A 14,019-nucleotide genomic window follows, 5' to 3' on the forward strand; every position below is an offset into this window, starting at 1 on the left:
GCCAGCCGTGCTTTATCCCTCGCCGAGATGAACTATTCAACTACTGAGAAGGACTGCCTCGCAATTATTTGGGCTGCTGCAAAATTTCGCCCCTACCTTTATGGTCGCCCATTTAAAGTGGTCACTGACCACCATTCCTTGTGTTGGCTGGCCAACCTGCGTGACCCATGCGGTCGCCTGGCGCGATGGAGCCTTTCGCCTACAGGAGTTTGACCTCACTATAGTATATAAGTATATAAGTCCTGACATAAGCATGAAGATGCTGACGCGCTCTCTCGCGCGCCCGTCGAGCTCGCTTCACCACACACAGGTGACTCTGGCAGTTTTCTCGGAACTGTTGATGCTTCAGATATGTCTCATCAGCAGCGTGCTGATCCAGAGTTACGAGCCCTGATCGATTATTTAGAAGGTCAGCCAGCCTCAATACCTAAGTGATTTTCTCGGAGCCTCTCAACTTTCTACCTGAGAAGTGGTGTACTCTATAAGCACAGCTCTAGATCCGATTCGAGAACCTAACTCCTCGTGGTACCCGCAGCTCTGCGAGAGGAAATCCTTTCCGCGTGCCACGATGAACCAACTTCTGGCCACTTGGGCTATACTCGCACACTTGCTAGAATACGAAAGACATTCTACTGGCCCAACCTTGCCACTGTCGTTAAGCGCTATGTTAAGAGCTGTCGGCAATGTCAGCGTTGGAAGGTTCCGCAATCAAAGCTTGCAGGCCTTCTCGTGGCCATAATACCACCACGCGCACCGTTTGATCAAGTCGGCATGGACCTTCACGGTCTTTTCCCTCGATCCTCCGGGGGCAACCGCTGGATAATCATCGCCACACCTGACTCGATATGCCGAGACCAAAGCGTTACCTAGTGGTACAGCATCGGAGGTTGCCCATTTCTTTGTACAACAGATTATGCTGCGGCACGGTGCTCCGACCTGTATTATTACTGACAGAGGAACTGCCTTTACTTCACAAATGATGGCCGAAGTTTTTCATCTCAGCGGTACGGCGCATCGAAAAGCTACTGCTTACCATCCGCAGACCAACGGGCTGACGGAAAGGCTTAATAGACCATTGCGGACATGCTGGCGATGTATGTCGACGCCCAGCACAAGACTTGGGATGCTATCCTACCATATGTGACGTTTGCGTACAATACAGCAGTCCAAGAGACGACACGCTTCACGCCGTTTCGCCTAGTTTACGGCAGGGAGGTTCGGACGATGCTGGACGCAATGCTCCCTTGCGAAACAGATACCGAGCTTTCTACCGACTCCGAACACTTTGCCCAAGATGCTGAGCAAGCACGCCAACTAGCACGCGTCCACATCGCCCAGCAGCAGGACAAGGATTCCCGCCGGTACAACCTCCGCCACAAACAAGCTTCCTACAACACCGGGGACCAGGTGTGGGTGTGGACTCCTGTTCGACGCCGTGGCCTATCAGAAAAGCTGATTTGCCTTTACTTCGGACCATATAAAGTCTTGCGGCGCCTCAGCGACGTTAACTATGAGGTCCTCCCAGATGGCCCAGAGCAGAGAGGCCGTCGGCTACCTCGTCCAGAGACAGTTCATGTCCTACGCATGAAGCCGTATTTTACGCGGTAACTGAAAGACGGCATCTGCAAACTTTTTTTTTCGTTTGCTTTTGTCCACCTGTGTGCACGTGTGCCGTGTGCGTCACGCTTAAGGAGGGAGGAATGCCAGGGGGCGCTCGGAGCGAAAGACGTTGAAGTGGCGCTCGGGGAAAAAGGACGAAGTGAATCGGCTCCGGACTAGGACGTACCTAAAGCTTGGACCGTGTAATTCCACCTGCACCGGCTCTGATAACCTAGCCCTAGTCGCCAATATCGTGACAATATCAACGAATAAAAAAGGAAACGAGCCGCCCAGTATTCCCCAGAAATACACGATGTAAAGCAATCTATAGTCAGTTTCCGTGACGAAAAAATAGCGGAGGACGATCAGGCACAAGGCCTTCGGTCGCACGTACGAGCTCTGATTTTCAACTTGTTTATTTCCCAGTAGCGAAGTACGAGAAATGGGAAAAGCTAGCCTGAGAGGCCTCCTTTGGATATCATCTACAGTTCCTTCTCGAGCTGTATTCGACCGTAGGAACGAACCAATTAAGGCAAAATAAGAAATGGAAGCGCGTATAACAAAAAAACAAACGCTCTGTTGTGCAGCTTCACTGCTCCAGGTGTTTTTCACTCTTCGTACGTTTCAGCGACGCGCCCTAACCTTCGCCGAGAGCATGCTTCCGAGCAGTGTCCAGTTCAGGCTGTTTGGATCGCGGCTTCCCTTCTTTTGAGTGGTGCCACATTTGTGAGGGAATCTCCCCGTTTTCTCGCCTTCATGCATATTCCTGACTATGTTTTTTACGGGATCCGGTAAAAAACGTCCCCGGAGCAAACGTCCACGGAAAAAATGTTCCTATTTGCGAAGTGGGTAAAAATTTCCCCGAATGGGGCTGAAGTTTTGCGCTATACGTACGTAGACTGCGTTTCCTCGTGGCGAGCTGCAATGCTGAATGATGCATGTTAATATAAACTTTATTACAGTGGTTTCACCTGTCGACTTGGAATTGACCGCGAGCATCGAATTGATGCGGGCATTCAAAAAAATAATTGACGGCAGCGGTAATACAGTGACAGCACCTCATCTTCGCTTTGTTTGCGGGGAAAAGGCGAGCTGACCACCGGTTTACCGGAGAAGGTTAGAGCGATGCCTTAATATGGCCATGATGCACGACCGGTTAAGCCTCGTCCTGCTTATACCATCCTCCCCCCTTGCCGCAATTTTACACCATCTTCAGAAGAGCGGTTTAACCTCGTCACTAGAAGGTCTGGGAAGTAATTCTCGTGACGTCTTCTGCTTTGGACGGTTCCCCGAGAGTGGCATACTCCAATCCGCTTGTACCTTTCTCAGTGGACAGTGTTTAGACCTGCCATATGTGATTGCTTAACAAGCTGCAGAGTTCGGAACCTCGCAACGTATAAAGAGCCAGATGGCTCTTTCACCGTGTTTTTACGCTGTTCTTGTAAACATTTCTGGCCCCCAGAGGACGCTGGTTCCAAATGAAAGATTACATTTAACTCAAAGCCAAAACATAATGGCATTTTTTTGGCTTTTTATCTAATTTCTACTACCGCTACTACTGAAAGAAACCATTTTTAGAGCCGATTTGAGCCTAGGGGACGTTTTTTTTCTAGTTGCCACTTCTTCAGGGGTCATTTCTTCCGGGGACCGTTTTTCCGGGGATGTTTTTACCTACACCCGTTTTTTACACCTTTTACACACGAATTCGTCGCTTTTTTTCCAACGGCAGCGCTCGAACTCGCTGCGATGGGTCTCGCTCCTACGCCGTGCAGCCAAGCAGACGGCCAGCTTTTCTCCTCCGGATGGATGGATGGATGGATGGAATATAAGAGCGTCCCCTCTGAAACGGGGTGGTAGCAGTTGCTATCATGCTCATTTCCCCCCTATATCTTAATTATTGTTTTAGATTGGTTAACTATACCAGATTCTATTTATTGAATTTTTGTTTCTACATTACAAACATTATGTCCCTTTTCTGCTTTTAAAACACCAATCTTCCAGTCGTTTTTTTCTAGCTTTCACCGCAGGTTTATCACCCAGCCACTAGTACCTCTAAACCCCAGAGCTTGAGGAAGAGTGACTGCGCCTGCATCGACTTCCGGGTGGATACAATACATTCTAGTATAATATGCTCAATTGTTTCAGTGGAGTTTCCACATACTGCACATGCTTCACCTTCATTGTTAAATTTCTTTTTGTAGCTGCGTGTTCTAAGACACCCTGGTCTAGCTTCAAAAAGTACGGCATTGCCTCTTGAGTGATCAAAGAAAGCTTCCTTCCTGATCTGCATTTTCCACTTTCGGTATAGTTCCACGCTGTTTCTTTTCCGTCGAATTTATCCACTTTTTACCTTTTGTGTTTTTCACCTGTTGCTTAACGCGCTTTATTTCTTCGTCCATGTGACCAGCATACTTACTGGTTAGTTTCTTAGTTCTTTTCCTCCATTGGAAGTCAACGCTTTTTACGTATAAGTATTTAAATACTTTAGCTGCCCATCTGTTACTGTCCAATTTCCTCAGCCGTTCCTCATATAATATTTTACTCTGAGCTTCCCGTACTTCGAAAGATGTCCAGCCCATATCTCCCTGTACCGCCTCATTTGTAGTTTTGCTGTGGGCGCCTAGTGCTAATCGTCCAACGGATCTCTGATTTATTTTCACTGTCGACTGTACCTCTGATTTTAGGCCCAAAACTGCATTTCCGAAAGTAAGCCCGGGCACCATAATTCCTTTCCAAATACCCCTCAAACCCTAATACCTGTTGCATCCCCACAATGCCTATGATTCAATATTCCGGCATTTCTTCGCCCTTTGGCCTTAAGTGATTGCTCATGCTTTTCAATTTATGCCAATACTTCGTTTATCCATACCCTAAGATATTTATATTCTGCTACTCTGGGTATTTCGTGGCCTCGTATGTTAAGACCCTGATCAGATGAGCGATTGAAAGTCATCACACCCCACTTGACTGCGCTAAAACTGAAGTCTAGAGCGTCCCCTTCGTTTCAGCATTACTTAACTAGAGTTTACAATTAAACATGACTCTCAGCTAGCAGCACAATATCGTCTGCATACATCAAACCAGGGAGGCATTGCTCTACCGCCTTTCCGCCTAATCTATATGACAGGTTAATACCTAGGTTACTTTCTTGTATCCTCCTTTAGAGGTTTATCATATAAAGCATAAACAGCAGCGGTGATAGAGGACAACCTTGTCTTATTCCTTTGCATACCTTCAAAGCTTCCATACTTCCTATCCCTTCCCATGTAATGTCTACTTTGTAATCCCGGTATATTTCCTGTAGGTACTCTTATCTCATAACCGATACCTTCTTCTTTTAATATTTTCCATAGGAGTTCCCTGTTTACGTTATGTCCAGGAAGGCCAAATGCAAAGGTCTATTTTCCACTCTAGATATTTCGATGCATTGGGTAAGCACGTACAGGCTATCATCTAAGCGCCTGCCATTTCTAAAGCCGTTATGAAATTCTCCGAGTATCTTGTTGCTTTCTACCCATGCTTGTACCTTTAATTACACCGCCTGCATGGCCAACCTGTACATAACAGATGTTATGATAATCGGCCTGTAGGATTTTATGTACATTCTTTCGCCTTTCTTTTTATAAATCAAATTCATTTTCTTCTGCCACCGGCTGTCCGGGATGTGCTTATTCGTTATAACTATTTGCAAAGCTTTTAACAACGTCTCGATACTTTTTGGACCAAGTTCATTAATCTGCTTGTTTGGAAATCCATCTATGCCTGTAGATGTGTTTTTAGGAATATTTTTTCTGCCTTTTTCCAGTTTGGAATGACCCGTTCTAAGCATATTCGTATTCTGCTATCTTGTGTTGCTTCCTGATTTGCGGAGATTACCATATCGTTGCTCCTAAATGACTCGGCTATAACTGATATAATGTATTTCACTGCCTTGGCTCCCTTTAAACAATTTCCCTCGTTATCTTGAATCCGGTCCTGTTTTCTTTGATTTTTTTTACCTAGCCATCTTATATGGTTCCAGAATTTTCTTGCTCCGCCTCTAGAGGCATCGTGTATGTCAGCCATCCAGCGGTCGGTGGACTGCCTTATTTGACTTTGGACGAGGACCTGTACCTCAAGTTTCCTTTGTCGATATGATTCCCATTTTTGGTCGATTTCTTCCTGAGATACCTGTGCTTTCTTGCCTCTAGGTGTTCCCTTGAAGCGGGCCGTCGTTGTTCAATGGCTTCCCTGATTTCCTTACTCCACCAGCTCCGTGGCTTCTTCTCTCCATTCGAGTGGTTTGCTACTTTAACCCTCCTATTTCTCCTCCTTATGAATAGTTCTACCTGTTCATAATCCCAATTTTCCATGGGACTTTTCTCTATTGCTTCTTCTATGTCTGCTGCTATCTGTGATATTTGATATTCGTTTAATTTTGCGTTTACTTTTTGTCTAAGTTCCATTTCGTTTTTATCAAGGGCCCCATCTGCAGACTAATACGTTTACGATCACATCCCAGACTACACTCCCCTTCTTCGTCTGTTTTCATTTTTGTGACCTTCCTCTAAATTCCCTGCGACATTAGACAATAGTCAATGGTCGTCTGCCTATTGCGGACTTCCCATGTGATTCGTTCTTCGCATTTTGTTTCTCTATTTACTACAACTAGGTCGTGTCGCTCACAGACATCTAGCATTAGCTTCCCGTTACAATCCGTGTATCCATCCAGATCGTCGATGTGGCCGTTCATGTTCCCCACCAGATTAACATCGGCACCGTCTCCAAACTGCCTTATATCGCCCCCGAGATATTTAACGAGATCCTTGTTGTCTTGCCTGCATTGGGGTCCTGCTCCTAAACAAACTACCCCTAGCCATGTCCGTATGCCGGCAATTGTTCCTGATACCCAGATATGTTCTTTACAAGATGATGTATTTTTTTGCCAATTTGTTCCCTGGTGTATCAACATAGCTACCCCTCCACCTTTTTTTTCGGTGTCGTTCTGTTGCCTCCTCTCCAGACGCAGCCTTCTATAAACGGCAGATCTTCCGAATCCCTGCGATGCGTCTCGCATACAGCGTACCTATTTTGTAATCCTTCAACTGTTGTTATATCTCTAGCCATTCCGCTGTTTTTCTACCTCCTTGCATGTTCATGTAACTGATCCTTGTTTTAAACCTCTTTTTTTCTACTTTTCTTTCTCGACCTCCTCTTTGCCATTTTTTTGGGCTCAGCCTCCGTTATTACGCTTTCTTCTGCTTCACTTCTAACTACCCCTTTGCACGTAGCCCTCGAAGACCCCCTAAAACAGCTACAGCCCTGCCTGCAGGGTGCCAGCCGATCTATGCTCCCACCCTTTTGTTAAAATGGATGCTATCTCGCTGAAAAGCCCTGCCAAAACCTGCTTTATGCGCCTCCCTGTTTATCTCAACCGCTTCGAAGCGCTTCTCCAGGTCTAACTTTCTTATGTCCTGATTAACTGTCACCACATTCTTTTCCAGCTTTCCCAAAATAACAGCTTGAGGGGCTAGTTGGTGCTGCATAACACCCAGAAATGTGGCGCAAGAAACACAAACACAAGCGAAGAGACAACACACGCGCACACTACCAACTGTAATATGGATCTGAACACACTTCCTCTTCAGCAATCCTCTTCTTCTACACCCCAGTACATCTTCTCACCATCCTCTTCTTTGCCAAGGAGATAGTGGCACTTTCTTCCCCGCAGAACATAAACATCATCGAAGCATGGTAGTCACCAACTCTACACTCACGCACATCTCCACACACCTCTGCTTTGACCAGCACCTAATACCACGCTGGATGGTCACAAAGTCCCCCACATCGTCACATAGTCACACACTAACAGCCAACCACCACACATGTGCAGTAGGACATGCCCATCCAAAACACATCAATTGTGAAGTCCCTCTGTAATGAAAAAACTGTAACCTGCCAGCATGTCTACGAAGCAACGAAGTACATTTACTTGAGGTAAAAAGGATCAATAAACAAACATAGTCACAAGTGTAGAATTGGGGACTGCTGTGCTTGGACGATGTTTATATTCAGCGGGGAAGAAAGTGCCACTATCTCCTTGGAAAAGAAGAGGGTGATGAGAAGATGTACTTTGGTGTAGAAGAAGAGGAGTGGTGAAGAGGAAGTGTGTTCAGATGCATATTACAGTTGGTAGTGTGCGCGTGTGTTGTGTCTCTTCGCTTGTGTTTGTGTTTGTTACGCCACATTTCTTGGTATTCCAGCTTTCCGTTCGATCCTAGCACCTCCGGTACTGTGCATACAACTATCTGCGCTTGCTGTGTTATCTCTCTGATATTGTCAACTCCCTTAACTAAGCTTTCCACCACTCCTGCCGTGTCACCATTTAGGACATCGTTTAGCCCTGCGGCTATTATCACCATATTGCGCGGTGCGGAATTTTTCAAAAGCCTATTTTTACTCTCTTTCAGCACTGCCCTCATTGTCAGCCCTGGGAAGGTTCCAACCTACACTCACTTATCACCTTTAAATCTTCCATGATATCTCGCCTGCACCTGCTCATGTTGGAATCCCCGGCGATAAGCTCCCGGGCATTCTTTTTCTCTCTCCCAACTGTTGGCTCCTGCTTAAGGTTATCCGTGTCCTCTCTGGGATTTTCATTCTTCTTTACCTCTTCCTTTTTTCTCAACTTCTTAGTAGCTGCTTTTAAATAACTCCGTCGGTTCGGATCCGCTTGACCTACTTTGCTTATGCCTTCCATGCCAGTGCTGGTCCCAGCCACGTGACCAGCACTGGAATGTCCGTCCTCGTTTCCAAGGACAAAGTCGGCCATTTTTTTTGTCTTTAGGAAGTTGTCCCAGCCGTTTCCTATTTTCTGCCCTTAATAAACCTACTTCATTTTCAAAATCATCCACACGAGACTCTAAGCTGCCCTTTTCTCGTTCAAATCTATCTAGGCGCGTACTCAGCACGGAACACCGGCACAAAGAGACACTGACTTCCGCTTCCTCTACAGAGTCAAAACGCGTTTTCTTGAGATTGACCTGCGTGTCACACTGAACACAGTTTACCTTGTTTTGATTGCACATCTTAAACCTGTATCAACTGAACTATTTCTACTACGAATTCTAAGAATATACAAACTGCAAAGGAAATACGCAAAAACGACTAGCAAACACTCGTTAAAATAAATTCTGAGAATACCAAAAGCCTAAAAAAGTAATAATTGTCTAAACAAAATAGTTAAAGAATGAACGCAGAGAAAATCTAGCTGCCAGTACGAAAACCAAGCCACTATGACAAAGAGCTAAAATATATTCTTTAGGCTGCACCTAACCTAACTAGCTGAAAACGAAATAAATTAAAAAAAAGAACTCCTCTACTTGACGCTTTCGGAAGCGCCCGCTGTATCCAGTCCGTCCGTTTCCGGTATCCACGTGCAATTGAAGGAGCGATGGAACACGAGTCCGCACCACACGGCTGTCAAGTGTTAAACAGTATTCGACGGCAGCGCCGCGCGCGGCCAGCCGCTCTTTTTTGCCTCAGTGCTTCCCGGCGAAACGTGCCCCGTTCTTGCCACTACAAAGCTTTCTAGAACACTGTACACTAACTCCCCCGTTTCCAGTCAGGGGCGGGGTAACCGGTTTACCCGCTAATGTATATATAAGTATGGTTCTTCGTTCTGGGTTAATACTAGATTTTACACCACGGTTTTTGCACCCCGAAAATGTTTCTAAAAAACCGCGTAAAACCCGATTTTTCCCGTTTCTGAACAACTGTGCCCACAGAAGTTGTTGAAATCTTGCATGAAAGCACCAAGGCCGAAGCTTTTCGAGCAATACTTTCTGATAAAAAGGCTCTTTATGCGAAGGCAGTCTTAATGAGAGCTGCACTGGAGCCACTTTTAGATGTCCAGAAAACGCTTGAAAGATGAACAGTTCTGATGCCAAGCTTCCATCACCTCGTAAACGTCAAACTACACCAGACTGTCAACGAGTTTCCCACAATGATCGGTAAAAGCGATCAAGCAAAAGGTGCTTTGTCTATGTTACCCAAGAGCAGTGCCACATCAGTAAAACGTGTGAAGAGGTTTTATCGAATATCACCACAAAATGTGACTGCAATCTGAAACAGAGCATCTCAGACAAAGTAAACGACCAGCTGACAATGTGGAAACTGGGTGTCGTACTCGATCAATTCCAGAAGCGGCTGATGGGTCAGTCGTTTGATGACTGCCGACCGTTACGGACCATGCAGGCTCGCTTAGCGAGAAGTTTAACCAGTACTTGCTGGAAGCAAGCCCGCTGAAGTGATGGACTGTTGTAACGGCGCCACTGTGCGCTACCCTAGGCTAGTGAATGAAGCAATTACATTACTGTGTGTAGCTAATGGCAGTTGTGACGTTGAGCAAACGTTCCCTCAGCTAAGCTTCCTCCAGATTAGACAGGTTTCGGATGGATATCGAAGTGTTGCACACGCGTATGATTATGCTAATAAGGGCGTGTAAAATGTTCGTGACCAGCTCACGTGAATAAAATTGTCGTTGAATCAAATTTTTGTTGAATAAAATGTCGAATTATGAAATACTTTCTTGAACGAAATCTAAAACATACTCCTGATCGGGACCCATCGGTTAGGCGAAGCATCGAATAAATTATTGCCTTGTAAATTTAACCTGATTTAACCCAAATTCCGGAGTGTTTCCACGAAACACCTGATTTCTCCCCTATGCTACAGGAATTACAAATTCCTCCGCTATCTAAACGACGAAAGATTGCCCAGCTAAAATTTCTTTATCTGTTGTATAATAATCACCTCAACATAAACAAAAGCCCCTATTTGCAACAGCGTTCCTGTTGTCCTGTGCGAAGCTCTCGCAGCTATCAGGCTACACCTATGAATGCCCGTGTTAACTGCTTTAAATAATGTTTTTTCCTCAGAACACTAACAGAATGCAATTCCCTGCCTCAGGCCTTTCTGCAAACAGACAATAAGCTTCAATTTGAAAATGCTTATACAGTCACCTACTCGACTAGATTCACTTTTAGTTTTTCATATTTTTCCCTTGTGATTTCGGTGGCTTGCAGGCCGAATTATCTAGTGAATAGTTTGTTCACCAGTATTGTACTAAAGTCCTGTATCGGCAGAGCGGGACAGTTTTGTCATTTTTGAATTGATTTTCTAGAAGTGTGTAAGGTTGTACTTGTGGCTGTGTGCACCTTAATTACGTGTATTTGTATTCGCCCTATAACAATCTTACGGCTGACATTATCAATAAATAAAATAATAGAATATTTTCAAGTCGATAAATAACGCCTGATTTTTACCCCCCGAAAGTGAAAAATATAAAATCCGAAAACAAAAAGCCCTGTATATAAGCAATGCACACGATCGCCTGGGCCGTCCGTCCTTCGTCTTCCTGGCTCTCTCGCCTGCTGTCCTGCTGCCAGCTGCCACCCCCCCTCCCCCTTTGAACGAAGCCTCGAACGGCCCCCGTGTAAGCAACAAACTATCAGTTTGTTCTTATGTCCCACCTCTGCCTATCTGTGTGTCTCTCGTAGGCAGAGGAATCGCCCACAACTACAAATGACATTTTATTCTCTCCCTCTGCTTCCCGAAGCATATAACTATATAGAAAATAAGGTTTAACATCCTTCTGTTCCTCCTATAAAGAATCTATTTTGAAAAGAAGCAAATAATATCCACGCTTCATTCGACGTGACGCTATTTTTCCTAATTTTGCGTTGCGATATTTTGCGGGAACCACTATTTCCAATGACCCAATGCAAGGCTTATACAATCAAGTGAAAACCTTTACCATGACTTGTGTCCCAGCTTACCTTAAAAGGACTTGCTGTGGCTGAAAAGACCACCAAGAGCATTGAACGTTTTTCTGATTAGTAGCGCACAGCGAGCATATAATTTGTTTATCTAAAATCGACACTGTTCAAGTAACATTTGGAAGTCCTTGAAAGGATGGTTCAAAGACACCAAAGAAATATTTTCACAGCGCTCTTTATAACTGCACGGGCACTGCATTAATGTTCTTTCAATTATGACATGCAATGACTTCACTGTAAAAGCATTAGACTTGCTATTGCTAAGAAAGCGATCTGCGTTTACGTTAAGCAGGAATTAGCTGAAAGCATCTGCAGTGTCACGACCATACCCAATGACTGTTGACTCACCTAACTTGACCAAAGTTGATCTGACTTCACCGCTCCTAACAAATCACTTCTGATCTGACCTTTACCTCAAATATTTATTTATTTATTTATTTATTTATGCATACTGCAGGCCAATATGTTGGCCCAAGCAGGAGGGGCAATACAACAAAAATATTAGACTATACAGCAATACAGAGCAAAAAGGACAATAAACTGAGGACAAAAGTTCAACTCTGGTCACTGTAATGAAATGGAGAAAATTGAAGAACACAGTTCAACTTCAGAAGCCTTTGTTCCGAAAAAACGTTCCAGTTCTTTTAGGAAGTCGTTTGATTCATAAATATTTGATGGCAGTTCATTCCAATCATTCACAGTTTTAGGGAAAAAACTGTTCTCATAAGAGTTTGTTTTTACGAAATTTGGAGCCAGCGTGTGTAGTTTAGTATGTATTGTTCTTCTAGTAGTAGCTTTCTGAACGCATTTCGGAAGGTTTAGGTGAATTTTTTCTGACAGATATTTATGAAGAAATAGAAGTGGACTTATTTTCCTGCGTATGTCTAACCTGGGAATCTGATGTTCTTGCATAAGGAAAGATGGAGAATTTAGTCATTTGTATTTGCAATATATAAATCTTACGGCCTTTCTCTGTACACGTTCCAGTTTATCTATGTCTTTCTTGGTGTAGGGATCCCATAGTACTGAAGCATATTCCAATTTAGATCTTATACGTGCATTATAAGCTAAAAGGTTTGTACTCGCAGGAACATTTTTTAGCTTCCTTTTCAGAAAGCATACCTTTTTAAAAGCAGAAGCGCAGATGTTCGAGATGTCTGTGGACCAGGATAGATTGCTGGTAAGGATTACTCCTAAGTATTTATAACTCTCAGCTTCGCAAATCGCACTACCACCAAGGTGACTAGTATATATGCTGGGACACTTCTTTCTGGTGACACATATAAGAACAGTCTTTTCCCTGTTCAGTTCCATACTTCATTTTACGCACCATTGATCAATTGCCTCAGGAGCCGTCTGCAAAGAAGCGTGGCCTTTCGCGTTTGAGATTTTCTTGAAGACAACACAATCGTCTGCAAATAATCTGACTGAAACATCATCTGACAACACATGTACTAAATCATTTATATAAATCAAAACCAACACTGGACCCAACACACTTCTCTGGGGAACTTCAGAGGTGACAGAAATCATGCTAGATGAGTAATTTTTAACTTGAACAAATTTCTGTCTGTCTCTAAGATAGGCAGAAATCCAACCATGTCATACGGAAGACCGAGCTGTTGCAACTTAAACAATAATTGCTCATGGGGTGCTTTATCGAATGCCTTACAAAAATCTAAAAACAAAACACCGCACTGGCCGGCCATGTCAAGAATACTCAAAAATTCATGAACTGTTGTGACTAAGTGTGTAACTGTAGAAAGACCTTTTCTAAATTCATGCTGGTATACAGACAGTATGCCATGTTCAGCGAGATATTTCTGCAAGTAACTTGTACTACCATGCTCCAACAGTTTACAACATTGACTGGTAATGGAAACTGGGCGATAATTAGTAACTATCAGGCGACTTCCCTTTTTATGTATGAGTACAACACGTGCTTTTCTCCAGTTGTCTGGTATATCGCATGACCTAAGTGACAAGTTAAAAAGATCTGTAAGGAATCCAGAAATCTGTTCAGCATAGCACTGCAAGAATAAATTAGGTATTTCATCCGGTCCACTATATTTTTTTGTATTGCTATTCAAATCCATTGCTACAACACCCTGTCGTGTGATGACCATTTCATGTGAATAACCCGACGTGATGGTGCTGCGCTCTATTCCATCGTGCGTCGAAAAAACACTTTCGAAATAGTGATTAAAAGTTTCCGCGTTGCCACACGGATCAGTCAGTGTTTTGTCGTCAACCTTTATTTTCTTTATTTCTCTTTTTGTTTGGCCTATAAATCTCCACAATTTAGAGGGTGAGTCTTAATAAACTCCTCTAGCCTGTTTTGAAAGAAATTATGTCTAGCTTGTTTAAGTTTTGTTAAATTATTTTTGAGGAGGCTAAACTGTTCTGTTCCTGTTTTAACTTTCTTTCTGAGTCGATTTAATTTGCGCTTTCAATGAATTATCTCTCGAGTAATCCACGTGTTTGAACGATGTCTGCGAACAACTTTTAATGGTGTGAAATTGTCAACACAGAATCTGACAGTAACGCGAAACAACTGCCATGCGCTTTCGATGGATTGCACAGGACCGGAAAGGGGAGTATC

This window comes from Amblyomma maculatum, chromosome 5, assembly GCF_055883805.1.
Source record: "Amblyomma maculatum isolate TAMU_Amacu chromosome 5, ASM5588380v1, whole genome shotgun sequence".
Classification (NCBI taxonomy): Eukaryota; Metazoa; Arthropoda; class Arachnida; order Ixodida; family Ixodidae; genus Amblyomma; species Amblyomma maculatum.